Source organism: Crocodylus porosus, unplaced genomic scaffold (assembly GCF_001723895.1).
Source record: "Crocodylus porosus isolate Cpor-Errol unplaced genomic scaffold, CroPor_comp1, whole genome shotgun sequence".
Classification (NCBI taxonomy): domain Eukaryota; kingdom Metazoa; phylum Chordata; order Crocodylia; family Crocodylidae; genus Crocodylus; species Crocodylus porosus.
In genome coordinates, this window is record NW_017728943.1 from 39,051,510 (window position 1) to 39,066,467 (window position 14,958).

General features: G+C 42.0%; 1 protein-coding gene across 3 annotated transcripts in view; it reads left to right on the top strand.

Moving 5' to 3' along the window:
- The window catches only part of WDPCP (WD repeat containing planar cell polarity effector), a 196,849-nt gene that overhangs the window by 6,588 nt on the left and 175,303 nt on the right, over positions 1-14,958 (top strand). The gene's annotated exons all lie outside the window — the stretch shown is intronic.

Here is a 14,958-nt window from a genome sequence, read left to right on the forward strand (position 1 = left end):
ACTACTTCATGGTCAGGGCGGCTAGGATCTGGAACCAACTTCCAAGGGAAGTGGTGCTGGCTCCTACCATGGGGGTCTTTAAGAAGAGGCTTGATGTCTACCTGGCTGGAGTCATTTGAGCCCAGTTTTTCTCCTGCCCGTGCAGGGGGTTGGACTTGAAGATCTACAAGGTCCCTTCCGACCCTACTTCTTTGATTCTATGATATACATGGGCCAAAATATTTTAATATTCTTTTTATAACATATCAACTATTTACATGTCTGCATCTAAATGTTTCTTTTATATACAGTGATGATCAGTGTTGTATAAGGACCAAGATACATTGCACAATATGTCCTTGAGCAAAGGGCATTTTGGCATACAGTGAATACTTACCTGTCCTCTATACTTGTATACATATCTCTGTGATAAATAGAAAAAGGCCTGTTTAGGGCTGTGTGACTCTTTGGTCACTGATTTGATTCCAAGGAGATTCAGCCCCATTTGGCAGCCCCTCAAATCTTCAGATTCGGCCTAATCAAATCAGGACAGTGATCTGAATCAGCGAATCATTTCACTGTTCCCCAAATCGAGCTGAATCCAAATTGAATACAGCCTGCTTTGCGCACCCCTACTGTTCACATCTTTATGAGCATGGGGCAGCAGGTTATGTAGGAACAGTCTGGCATAATGAAATCAAGAGCTTGTTCTGAAAATATATTTAATGTATTTTATCCATTTAACATTTTTGGTGCTCATCAGTGGTTGTAAGAAACATGTATCATGTTGCATAATCCTTCAGTGTGGCAATTAAATTTTTAGTACTGTTGCTAAGAGAATTTCTAAGAAGAAATTTTATACTTTGCACATGCATAACATTTTTCCTTGTAAATATAAATAGTTCCAAATATGTATGGGACTGTTAAATATTAAAATTAACATATCCAAGATGCATGTTAACGAAACATTTTATTTGTTTTTAACAATTAAAAAATTGTTAAATGTCTGCTATGCTAAATAGAATAAATGGCTTTCTAAAATTTGGCAGATTAATGTGTCAATAATAAGAAATCCAATTCAAATCCAATTTCTACCATTCAAATCCAATTTCTAATAACAGCAAATCAGTCTAGTAGAATTTGTCAGTGAATGTTAATCTTTTAAAGATAATTTTAAATATCAACTGTGCAGTTACTCAGGACTTCAGAATCTTTCTGGACTTCTGCTAAGGGAAGGAAAAGAGTACACAAGAAATACTGAGTCAGGATCAACCTTAAGTGTAATAGTGTCTTACATGGGGAAAAAATTACTGTTCATCTCTTTTCTTTAGTCATTTTGATATATTTCTTCCTCATTCAAGTCAGTCTCCCCGTTTCTTTTTCCTTCTTAATGTCTCCCTCTGATCTGTCACCCTTTAGTAGGGTGAACTTTTAGGGACTGCTTCCTAATATATGGACTACTTCCTGCTGGAATTATATTATACATCCTTAAAACACAACACCTTAAATTGCCCATTTATTTTATGTAAAGGTCAACCCATTGACTTGGGTTACCCTGCTTTCTAAATAGAAAACAAATGAGCGGTTGCTGATTTCTCCTTTTAAATATGTGTTCTGACACTACATTGATGGGGCCATATGAAGGGATACCTAAGTTATTTATATAGGTTTTTGTGACATACTGTATATGCAAATTGGCCAGAGTTGAAAAGATATTAATAGAAGGTATTTCTTCACCATCTTTAGCAACTATTTTTGTTCTCTCCAGCGTATCACAGCTCAACAGAGATTTCCTTACAGTGAGGTTTAGAATTGAACTTTCTCACAGAGATTTAGAAAATTGAGAGAGCACTGCCAAAACAGTTGTGTTATCCTGCTTTCTGTCACCCTCTTTGTAAACTTAGGATCTCGAACACGCGAAGATAATAAAGAGAAAAATTAATCGTTTGGCAGAACTCTTAGTAGGAAATCTTGCAAAATGCCTACTTTAAAAATGTATCAATTTTTATATCAGATGATATCTATACTCTCTAGCTCCTGGTCTTCCTTATAGCATTTTGTAAAGGTGACCAGATCTCTCCCTTCATGATTTAAACAATAGCAGTGAAAAGCATTGTGGTCTCTGACAATGCAAACCCATGGCTTTGAAACAGTGACAATGAATTTAAAAAAATGAAAAAAACCTCCCTATTTAATTTGTTAAATTTTCTGAAACATTACTTGACAGAATTAAAAAAGCTTGAAAATTGTTAATAAATTTCAAATAGGTGAATAATTAACTTCTTAGTAAAAAAAATGCAAATCAATGGTCCTTATTCCATTTATATATTACCTTGGACGAATAATTAAACTGACCTATATTCTAGTAGAGAAAGACATGCTTTACATTGATTTACCACAGGTAAATAGGAAAGAGAGTGAAATATACTGGAAAGCAGCAAGTTAATGGCAAAGATAGTGAAAAGTAAATTTACAAAATACTTATGATTTTCACTGGTCTGGACTAAATTCAAATGACAACATTCAAAGATATACTTGCTTGATGGTCTCCTTAGCTTTCTGTTCCTTTGATCTTACACAACTTATGGATGGATTTCAAATCGTAAGATTATAAAAAGTTAAAATATTTAAAACCAGCAGCCATGACTTTTTTTCTAAATTTCCCAGTGGTATGCCTGAATCATAAGGCGGCTATGTTTTCTCTTGTAATAACGAACTGGTACCGTCAGTGTCTCTCTGTCAGGTTGTTACCCCTTTTGGCAAGGTAGAACTGGGAGTAAACAACTAAAAGGAGTTGTAATTACTACAGGTTATCATGTGAAGGATTAATATAGCTTTTATCAGATTTTGTGAGAAGAAAGCATAAGATAATTCTTCATAGGCCGTTGAGACTTCTGTCTGTAAAGAACTAGATCTTTGGTGTGCTTCCAGGTTTAACCAGCCCCTTGAGCAAGAAATTAGAGGCCACATATTTTCAGAAGACTGAACAGGCATGTGGCTACCAGAATTAAATGTGAAGTCACTGGTTTGTATATGCAAATGACCAGTTAGGCTGCATGCAGAGTCATTGTGTAAGGAAATCGTATGGCTAATCCATGCCCATATTTATGAAAATCTGTCCTCAACACTTTAAATTTAATCCAGATTTAATGTACATGACTACCTAGAATTACCACTTAATTATAAGTTAGCTCACACATTTTTAAAGTTTTATTTGATGTCTGAAATCAGCTGCCGTCACTTTTTGCGATGGAATACACATGGCACTTCACACTTTTATAGTTACTGCTTGTTCATTGTCAAAAGATTCCACTAACTGTTCTTTATTTCTGAAGCCCTGCCTATATGTCCAGATATTTCTTGCATCTTCTGGAAATACAAAATATGTCCATTCACATTACCATACTTAAACTGTACTGTGATTTTTTTAAAAGGCTTTGGGATGTTCACAGATGTTCATTTCTACCAGAAGAATTTATTCCAGTAGAAAAGTAGCCTGGAAGCTGTACTGTATAGACTTTCATCCAGTCCCATGGATGGAGAGCTTCACAGGTAACTCTCCAGTGGTAGCCTGTCCGCTCTTTTGCCTTGGAAGGGGAAGACTGTCCAGTGGCAATTGGCAGCTGCTGCAGACAGTGGGAGGTGGGGGAGGAATTTCCACCCTGAGAAAATGCCCCCCATGCCATCCCACCAGTTAGCTGATTGGCAGGAGAAGGGCATCTTCCCATGGTAGCAACCATCCCAGTTCTCCCTCGCAGAATAACCTGGAGGAGTGCACTCCTCCAGGCTGAGTAGAATGAGTGCAGAGAGAGGAAGGGAGCACTCAGCTACAGCAGCAATGCTTCAGGGGCACAGCAACCTGCCTTGCTCCATGCTACTCTGGTCTGACCTACAGCAATGCAGTGAGACAGGGGCATTTCACTGTGGTGGCAAGACTCCTCAGCCTGCTTCCCCCTGCTCTGCTCCAGGTCAGTTGAGTGGTGTGGATGAAGCCAGAGGGGCTGGTAGCCTGGCTAGGAAAAGCCTCTGCATTGTTGGCACTCTGCCCCTCTCACTTGTCCTTGCCCCTCTGGCACACAGCTGAGTGGCAGAAGCAGCAATTTAAAAGCCAGAGCTGTATGTGCAGAGGTTTTTCACAGCCTGGCTTCTGGTTCCCGAGTCCCTCTTGTCACTCTGCTGCCAACTGACTGGCAGAGTGACAATGTAAAAGCCAGTAGCCAGGAACAGGACTTTGAGAAAGCCTCTCTGAACCAGTTCCCAACTCCCTCTTCCCACTCTGCTTCCCAGCTCACTGATGGGAGCCAGCAAAGTCCACTACCTCTTCCTGAAACCAGCTGGGGAAAGAGGCAGGGAACAGTAGCTGCTATTCCCCTTACCTCCCAGGGTAGGGAGGAGGAGCTGCTCCCTGCACCTTGTCAAGACTGGGGGTGACTGGTCTTAGGAAGTCACAGAGTGTTTTTCCCTGGGTTTACTTGTCCTTGTCCCCAGGATGAGTTGCCCAGGGGAAGGTGTGCAGCTATTCACTTGCCCAGGAGTGATTTAACCCTGGGTTAAATTGCTAGGTTGTTGCTGAGTTATTTTTCTCCTGGAGTGGCCATTTTTGCTTCAGGGAAAAAACCCTGAATGTCTGCATACTCTAGGTTTCTTCTGGGAGAATGGCAATTCTTCTGGTAGAAACTGAACATCTGGACCAGGCATTGATATTTCCATTGGAGAGAGTTTAATAGGGCCCTAAGGGGACTAAGCTATGTTCTCTAGCTCTGCACCTAGCAGTCCCAACAGCATCTGAATATACACTATTTTAGTAGTGTAGTTCAAACTATAAAGTTTGATGACATATGATGAGCTGCTGAAATAATCCTGTAAATTTCTGTGAGTTGTTGTCAAAAGAAAAAAATAGATAGAGGCATTGCAGGAAAAATAGACAAAATGTCTTCAGAATACATTTTACTGTATTTTGTATAATTAAATTAGTTTTTCCTTTCTGTTTTGCTCAGAAATAATAATTTAACGTAAGTCATTTTACTGATATTTAAGTTTGGCATGATGAAATTACAGCTATTTTGGCCCCTTCCTCACTGTCTCCCCCTAAGGTACCATTTCTTAAGGCTTTGGGATGTTTTAAAGTCTTGCCCCAAAACTATGACTTTGACACTGTGTATGGATGCCATTTATTCAGGTTTTGTCTACAGTGCATATCATAAATGCCACGTGCCCCTGAAGGCTGCGGGGGGAGGGTGAGCTCCCGCAGGCAGTGGTGGTGCTGTCAGCAGTGGGAGTATGGCATCGGTAAGTGGTGTACACCTACAGGCAGCCACGGCGCTGGCAGCAGCGACAGGAGGGGAGGTGGCCAGCGCTGACCCGTGGTCGGTGACCACCCATAGCCACCACCAGCAGCATCAGCAGTGGCCAGTGGCAATTGGGTAACCCCCGCAGGCACCACCGGCAGTGCCAGCAGCACCTTTTTGCAGGGGTTGCTCTGTCAAGCTCAGGAGGTTCACGTGCACCCTCTATGCCTCACCAATGGTGCATGTGTGCTGAACTGAGATCTAGCTGAATAATCTGTTTCCCGACTTCTTAATTTTTACACGTGCTTTACAGACAGAATTAGAGACTTGCAGGTATTTCCATATTTTATTCTGCCAGGTAGCAGAAGTGAGTGTCTTTTGCCAGTTAATGAGAATTTTATATTTCTTACTTAATTACTGGTATTGTGATTTTTATTTTCCTGCATGTGTACATAAATAATTTTTAGGTTGCAATTATTTGTGTGTTAGAGCTGAGTTCATACATATGTAATATGATCTACTATACACACAAACAACTTGCTTTAGCAAGCTATATCATGACAGATATTTGATATTTGAATCAAGATGCATGTGGCTACAACATAATGCAGTTTAGTACCTATTATCAGCTAGCAACAGGAACATTGTCCTCCATATTATCTTATTTTGGCTGCATTTAATCATATCCATCAGTTTAACATGTTTTAGAGATTCAAGACTAATCACAAATACATTGTTTCTTGTGAAATATTAACATGTAACAACAGTAACTTCAGCTGTAACAAGGCAGGCAACAAAGTAATTACAGTGGGGTGGGGGACAAAGCAACCGGATTGAAGAGGGTGTGGGAAAACCCTAGGAGTCCGCCTGAACAAGAAATCATTTGCAGTTCTCTGCCCCTTTGCATGTGTCTTGGTTTAGATGGGACTGGGCAAACGGAAAACAGTGTGGAGAAGTATTTGTTTACAGCTATTTAACAAAAGCAAATCCCATCCGTACTCTATAGCTATTGCTCTGGGCACAAGGAAATAGGATGGTAACAGTTAAGTTGCATATATGAGGAGTCAAGGGCTATGGGTTTAAGACAGGAAAGCACTTAAGCACATGCTTAAGTTCCATTGAAATCCTGCGCTTAAATGCTTTGCCCAGTAGAGAAAGAGTTATAAGTGTGCTTGAGCACTTTGCTGGGGAGGTTGGTTGTGTTCCATCAGATTTCTTCTGCATATCATGAAAGGGGCATTTTGGCATGTGTAGTTACTACATGGCTTCACCAACATGAGCGCTTCTCAAACTCTACCCCTCCACAAGCTAGAGGTACTCTCTCTTCCTACCTCATGTATTCACATTCATAATATTTTTCTTCAGGCTGAATCAGGAACTAAGCCCGTAAGTCTTGAAGTCATGCCTATATTACTTTTATATAATTTATTCTGTAACATACTGAAGTTGCTATTGATTTATATCCATTTGTTCTTCTAAGTATTCTTCACCTTGAAATACTTCACTTTTTGATATGTATTCCATTGTCATATGTTTGTTTCCTTAGTTTAATATTAGTTCTATTAGATGGCATGTTTGAAATGTCCTGTGTAAACAATGCCTTTAGTATTTACTCTTTAATTCCATTAGTGACAATGGAAAGCAATTTTTGGTGTTGGATCATTGTCTGTGTATTCAAGCCAAGTTTGCACCATTCCCAATTAGAGTTATGTTTGTTCATGCCCGTTGTTACTGTTCCTGTCTACCACACTATTTGAGTTTGACTATGCAAGTTTACACACATTGCACTTAAATGTTACCACAGTCACACAATATTCTTAAGCATCTGAAGGTTTTTTAAGTTTTGTTTTTTTTAAGCAATGTATACATGTCTAGGTTTCAGATTACTTCTTTTAAAAGAAATAGAAAATAAATTGTTCTGTTGTATTTAAACACATCCTTACACCTCATGGCAAACTTTTTTAAAAACATGATATATTATATGCATCTTGGAAAGCGACATGTATGTATGTAGGGTGACATATACTGTATTCTCTCACATACAGCATGCTCCCAAATAAAAATTTCACCTTGCTTTTTTTGGAAGGCAGAATGTGGGAAAAAAGGTATTTTTCAGAGGTATGGCTGACACTGTGAGAAAGTAAATTGTCCTGGGAACAGAGAATGTCAATGAAGTGTAGCATCAGGAATTTCCCGATGTCGCAGACTGTCTCCTGCGATGACATGCTTCCTGGCACACTATGTTCCCAGGATAACTTACGCTGTCACTGAAGGTTAGGCCCCAGATGCTTGCAAAGTATGGTAGTAAGGCTGTTACTTTATTATAAGTAGTTTTTTATACAAGTTCCTGTAACTAACATGTTGTTTCCACATCGGAAGCCTCATCAAGATACTACCAGCAGCTCACTTGCTGCTTCAGCAGCAAACTACAGTGCTTGGACAATAGCTATGGTTATGAGAGAGTTAACATGAGTCTCTGCCTCTTCAGTTTGGTGAGCAAACACAAGCAACAGCCATCTTGGCAGTTACTTTTCCAGTGAATTAAATGGCTTCCCCATTAGAACACACTCCCTGATATTCAGGGTGCTGATTTTTGGGGCAAAGGTACATGTTGTATATGAGAAAATAAGGTAGATATGTCATGTTGCAAAGATATGTATTATATACATATATTCATATTTCTACCAGCCTATAATTATTAAACATTGGCGTTTTTCCTTAAAATTTCACCTAGTATTCTACCAGTCAGCTGCTGGTGAGCAGTACTCATGCTGTTGCCCAAGAAAGGGGATCTCAGTAACATTAAGAATTGGCAACTGTTATCAATCCTGTGTACTGATTACAAAATCCTGACCCAGAGTTTGGCCATCCAGTTCTGGTCATGGCCTCTGTTGCAGGCCCCAAACAGAGGTACCTGGCAGAATCATCCATGCAACCTGTTTCTGCCATGTGACCTCCTGGAAGCCACAGAACAATTTGGCCTGGACATCAGCCTGGTCACCCTAGATCAAGAAGCAGCTTTTGATCAGGTCAAGGTAAATATGTGTTACCTGCTGAGGGACATGAGGGAAGGGGTTACTATTTCCATTGACATAATGTTTTTTGTCACTGACCAGTATTTCATGCTTGGTCCCTGGGAGGGCCACACACCTTTGCACTTTCACCATTTGTTTTTAATATTTGTATAATGTGGCCTTAAAAAGTCAAAGTCTTCTGCTGATGTTTGAGAGCCCTTTTTGTGACATCACATTTAGTTTCCATAGACACCTTGTCACTGTTGTTGCAGCTTTGTAAGGAATATGAAGTGAAAGCAAAATATTCCTTTTTAATCCTTCTATTCCAATCTGTATACCTTTTTTCATGTCATTATCCATATTGGGTATAGGCTTTCTCATGTACTCCACCAAACAATTGCTTTTTTTAAGGATATTCTAAAAATAAGATACATTTATCCTAGGATGCCTTTGAACATGATCCACCAAAACATGGAGGACATTTTTTAGAGGAAGATGGGAGGGATATTGATCTCCATCTGGCCATCTGCTGTATAACATCTTTGCGTTACTTCTTTAATTTAGATTTCTTAAGCTCTTAGGGGCAAGGACCATATCTTTCTCGCTTTGTATGCTGACCATCCATGACAATTAAATTATCACAAGCAAAACTTTCTTAACTTAAAGCTAAGGTTGAGCTGATATAACTTCAGCCCTTATGGAAGTCAGTTGGAAAGAGTGTTTCATTAAATAGAAAAGAGAGAGAAAGAGAGGGAGTGACATTATTGGAAAAACAGTGAAGGTCATCTAAATCTTAGCTCTGCCCCTACTGTGTCATGAGCTTTTTGATATTCTGTCTGGAGGTGATCCTCTACTTGTACAGTTTCTGTGGTGTCTTGAGACCATAGAGCACAGGGGTAATAACTAGTTTCTTATGTATATCTCTGGCATGAAACAAAACATTTCATCGCCACAATAATATTTGCTCTTTCCACATAAATTCTATAACCTTACTATCCTGGACTAAGAGTGTTTTTATATGTAGATATATGCACTTGCTCTGTGACTGATTATACTAGCGTATTTCACAGTATATGCATTAATTCATGCACTCATCGATGACACTCATCTCCATGTTATCTGAATATCTGTATCTAAGTGAATCTATCTGCCAACACCTTTGTGAGAAAAAAATACATGGCATTGTTCTTGCCACATGAAAATCTGTATACATATTATATAATAAACTGAGGAACAAAGATAAAGATAAGTGGTCCAAGGTTACACAGGCAGGGTGTGTCTACACATGCAGGCACATGCACTTGCAGCAGCTCAAATAAAAGTGGTGCAAATCTGAGCCAGGGCTTTTTGCCTCAGGACATGTACCCAGACATGCACTTCAGTGAGGGTGAGATGCAAGTTGTGCCACTTGGAGCAAAATAACCCTGCCTCGCTCCTCCCAGATCTGCAGCCAAGGGGAGCTAGAGCCTGGTGCTGACCTTAGCACTCACAGGTGCTGGCCCCAGTGCTGTAAAAAGCTGCCCTGTCCTGGCCCCATCAGTACAAAAAGCTGCCCTGGCAAGTAGCTCAGGGCTACTCGCTCTCAAGAGCTTCTGGGGCCCACCCAATTGGTACCTGGAGACACTACCCCTTGTGCCAGCTGGAGTGCTGATGCAGCCTTGAGAGTTCCCTGCACCCTCTACCCACTGCAGCAGTCTGGCAGTGTGAGCTGCTCCCTGGCTGTGACCTGCTGCGCACCTGCCAGACTTGAATGGTGACTGCAGAGCCAACAGAGGCATCTGCTCCTCTGGGCCAGCTGCCAGTGGGCTGGGGCTGTAGGTTTGGGCTTTGTGTGGCACTACTGCTAAGTGTTCCCCTGCCCGGCCATCTGGGCAGCTATCACCTGGAAGATGTTCCCACTGCGGTTGCATGCTTTGAACTATCAAAGCATATCTTCCTGGCCCCAATTGTCCAGGATGTCAGCCACAGCCAGATGGGTCCAAGGTGCCAGCTCTGAGTAAGCAGGGTCCTGCCACCTGCCTCCCTAGCAGGAATTCTGGTGTTCCCTATTTGAAAACTGAAAAATCCCTGTTAAAAAAATCCTAAAGTCACTTTGTATTGGCCTGGGTTACAAAAGATTTCAGTTGGAGGAATGGAGGGAAGCAAAGATGGGATGTAAAGGACACATGAGGTACATGTATTTTTTTGAAGACCAGGAAGTTTTGGCACCATTCCTTTAAAAGTATATAGACTTTTCAACTATTGTTTCAGATGATGATCTTGAAGTAAACTGAACTAATATACCTAATGTATAGTAGTATCTATCAATAGCAGTGCAGTTACATATTAGAAATCTTTAGATACATAGGTACAGTAGATGGATATATCATCAACAAAATAACAAGTACCTTAGTATTGTAATACAGGTATCTGAGAGGTGGAAGAAACTTTATTGACTGAACAAGGGTTTCAAACCAAAGTACAGTCACTCTGGTTGTTCTTACCTAGTGGGCACTTTTATAGCTGATGTTAAATTGCCGTAGCAACATGCTATGGTGACATAGCGTCCTCTAGCAAAAACTGATGCCGCCACTATGTCACTGTAGCAATGCACTCCCCCCGGTATAGTATATTGCTATGGTGACATAGCGGCTAATAATCATGCATCGCCAGTACAGTGCACTACAGACTGTTACTGCGCCGTCATTTAATACTTCCTTTTGGAAGTACTAAACTTGGAACTTCCAAAACCTTTTGGAAGTACTGAATGGCAGTGTAGTAACAATGGTGCTGTAGGTGTATGTGTAGATGCACCAAGAGAGAAGCAATGAAAGGATCACCCGAGACTACCCTGTAAAATGTGGAGGAGCCCCCAACAGACTTCTGATTCACTTCTGCTATCCCTTTGTTCCCAGGTAAATGTAGATCACAACTCGTTCTTTCCAGTTGGGGAAGAGGAAGCATGGAGAATTTCTTATGCTAAAAAGTTGTAGAAAATTGTCCTGAATAAAGAAACAGAGTGGCTCACTAGCATAGACAGTTGTGAAGCATGAGAGTATCCTCACAGAACTACCATTAGCCAAATCTCTTTTCCCAGAATGCAACTGAAGGATCTGAGTGTTTTACACCTGTGTGGTAAGCCTTTTCCTGGGTGTCAGGCATGGCATGGCTTTCTAGAGTTTACACATTTAAGAATAATCTGAAGAATTTCTCTTGGTAAACTCTATTCCTTTTTATTTTTGTAGAGTATTTTGGTCAGCTTTTGGTTGGATGGGTGTCTTCACTTTTTCAGCTATATTCTTTGGACAATTATAACTAACTGTAGTCAAGTCTTGCTGAACTCACATTATCAAGTTGGGAATAAATTGTGATTTTATCTAATCTGACTGCAACATAAGGATAAATTGAAGTTTTGAGAGGTTGTAATAAAAGCTACATAAGTGTAACTGTGTCTAACATTTTTACTAGGACAAAACCTTAAAGGACATCTGTCGCGATGGGGACTCTTGAAATATAGTATATATGTTTTTAGTCTAATACAATGTTAGACTTTGGCAATAAAAAAAGAGCTACTAAATAATTTTATTTTGCCTTTAATAAATATATCTTGTATGACAGATGTCTTTCAATTGTATTTGAAAAGGTGTGAGCTTTTGTGAGGGTGGAGAAAGATGATCTATTGGACAATGTGGATTAAATATATTTGTAGGAGCAAGAAGGTAATAATTTAGTTATTTATGGGCGGGTCTACACAAGACATTATTGCTTAGCTGACTAATTAGCTGCATAGTAAACATTTTGGCATCTACCTGTGCACCTATATTAGGCTGGGGTAAACTAATTTACTTGGCAGCAGGATAGCGCTTGCATTTACAAGGAAAAAATTCTGCAGTAACGCATGTGTAGATGCTGCCCAACATGCTGGGGCATGAGGATGCTTCAGTGAGGGGGCTGCCTGGTGACTAGCTCCACTCTGAAGCTCCCTCTTGCCCCAGCAAGCCCCTCCACAGCATGTTGAGTCGGGGAGAGCAGCCCTAGGCTGGCAGGCTGACCCCTGAGGTGCTCTGCCAGCCGGGGCTGCTCTGCCCCAGTTCCACATGCTGTGCCTAAATAAACTGTGGAGCTTAGTGCTCCGGAGTTAATTGCTCCTGGGTGCTTGTTCAAACAGTGCACCTGGGAGCAATTAACTTCAGAGAAATAAGCTTCAGTTTATTCAGGCTCTAATTGCACGTGTAGACGCACCCTATGTGTTGTATTGTTCACTGTTTCAGGGTGCCAAACTATGCATTCACTAAGCTTGAATAAATGCCACTTTGCAAGGTATCATGGGGGCATAGATGACGGAAAAAGGCCATGCAGATTTAATTAATCACATTGCTGTCCCTAATACTGCCTGGACGTTAGCATGGCTAACAGAAATCTTTTATTCTGTTCTGTCTTAATTAAAATGTGGGAAATACAAAACTCTGAGAAAGAGAGAGTAATTTTTAAATGTAGAATTAAAATTAAAGAAAAATCAAGAAAATGAAACTGCTGTCCCTGGTGCTATTCTAGTTCACGTACATGCATTACAGGCATTTCCTCCATTCAAAGTGGAGAAGTCAGGGGGGAGAGGTTAGCACTGGCTTTGAAATGCTGTGGGGTGGGAGGAGGGCTTCTCATGTAGCACTTCAAAGCCAGTGACACAGTCCTGCATGCACATGTGGGACGATCCTTCTGCATGCCACCTTCAAAGCCCATGCCTGCATTCCCATGGGAGTCCCTGTTTGGGGAAGCAGGAGGGACTTTGTCCTGCTACTCCAGTCTCCCAGGACCAGGAGTGGAGCAGCTTGCTCCCCATCCATGACAGGTCTGAGGAAGGTGTGTAGAGCAGGGCGGAGGGGGAAGCTATATTGCTTCTTCTGCCAGAGTAATTTCTAATGGGGGAAATTTCTGAGAAATTTGAACTGGATGCCTGTTCAAAGCCCTAGATTCATAACATTTAGAAATGGAAAATGCCTATGACCTCATCTAATCTATGTTGCTACCGATTCAGCACTGCTCCTAATGGTATGTTTTCTTATACTTTTGCTGTTCAATTTTTAAGAGTCGGTAAAAAGAACACCTGCCAATTCCCTTAGAAACTATTACACAGTCTAATGGATGTTATTGCAAGAAAGGTTTTCCTGGTATTCACTCTAAGAGTATAGCATGCTAAATAATATGTTTTACACCTGTAACGTCAGATAGATGTCTGAATTTTTATGAAAACTTCCATAACAAAAGTGGACGCTTAGCACCAATTTTTAAAATAGAAAAAATGTAAATTCTTGGTGCAACTACACATGCATTTGATCTGGGCTCAGTTTACTCAGATGTAAACTACACTGGAGTAAGTGTTCCTGGGCAGGTGTCCACACATGCAGAGACTAGGGAGATTTGCTGCTCTCAGCACCAAATGTCCTGCAGCCCTGCAATGGGTCCCTGCTGCCACTGGGGAGGAGTTCCAGGCTCTGACTCCAGCTGCCAGCAGCTGGCAGCCCTCTTCAAAAAGCAGCCCTACTCATTGCTCTCTGGTCACCCCAGGAGCAGCATGCAGAGCACAGGGGCAGCACATGGCAACTCTCTCCTTGCCCACTCTGCCTCCCCATCCTATGGTTGCTCCAGTTCCTGCCCCTGGCAGCGATGACCAGCACCCCAAACTCCTGATGGCCACCTTGCTGGCCTTACTGGTGTACCAAGGCTGCCACCACCACGCAACTGCTGCTAGCAGGGACGCCAGCAAGGGGCTTCTGGATGCCACTATCGGGGCTACATCACCCCTCATGGGCCTCCTGCCCCACTACTTCTGAGCGCACTAGGGCCAGCCAAAACTGGTGGTGGCATGTCATCCAGTGCATCTGGGATAACGAGCAGTGACTGCAGGCCTTCCACATGTCCTGGGCCACCTTCCAGGACTTTGTGGAGCAGCTCTGGTACCACCTATAGTGGCAGGACACCGGTATGCAGCTGCCTCTCCCCACAGCCACCTGCTTTCCCCTCACTCTTCTCAAGCTGGCCACATATGCCAGCCTGCAGTACATCAGCCACTTGTTTGGCTTGGGTAAAGCCACCACTGGGGATGCCATCCTGGAGGTGTGTGGGACCCTCCAGGACATGATGGTGGACATCGTGCTGTGCATGCACAACCCCCTGGAGGTGGTGGTGGGAATCTATGCTGTGGGATATTAGGTCCCAGAAGCAGAGGTGGGAAGAGAAAAGTTGTCTAAGACCATTTAAGTTTCCTCTGTCCACTGGCATGGACTGCTGCTGTGGTATTTGCGAGCATCAGTCCCATGTTACCAATTTTTCTCAATTTACTCCTGCACTGCCATACTTCAGCACATAATGGATGCGTCCACATGAGCACGCATATGCCTCTTGCCCCGCCTCAAACCCCTTTGAGGCAGGTCAACAGACACATGCGGGAACAAAAAAATGTTCCCCACACTGCAAACTTGCAGCATGGGGAGAAAATTAGACCCAGGGGTCTAAAAAAAATCGACATTTAAAGTGGCACCCAGAGACTGGGTCCTCCACAGAGATGATCTGGCTGCCAGAGTGTCTCTCTGGTTGCCCCTTGCCCTGGTGCTGAAACACGCGGCCAGTGAGGCTGTGTGTTTCAGCACCAGGGCTCCAGTGCCAGTGAGTAAGGCGTTGGGGGGTCTGGGGGAGGGGAA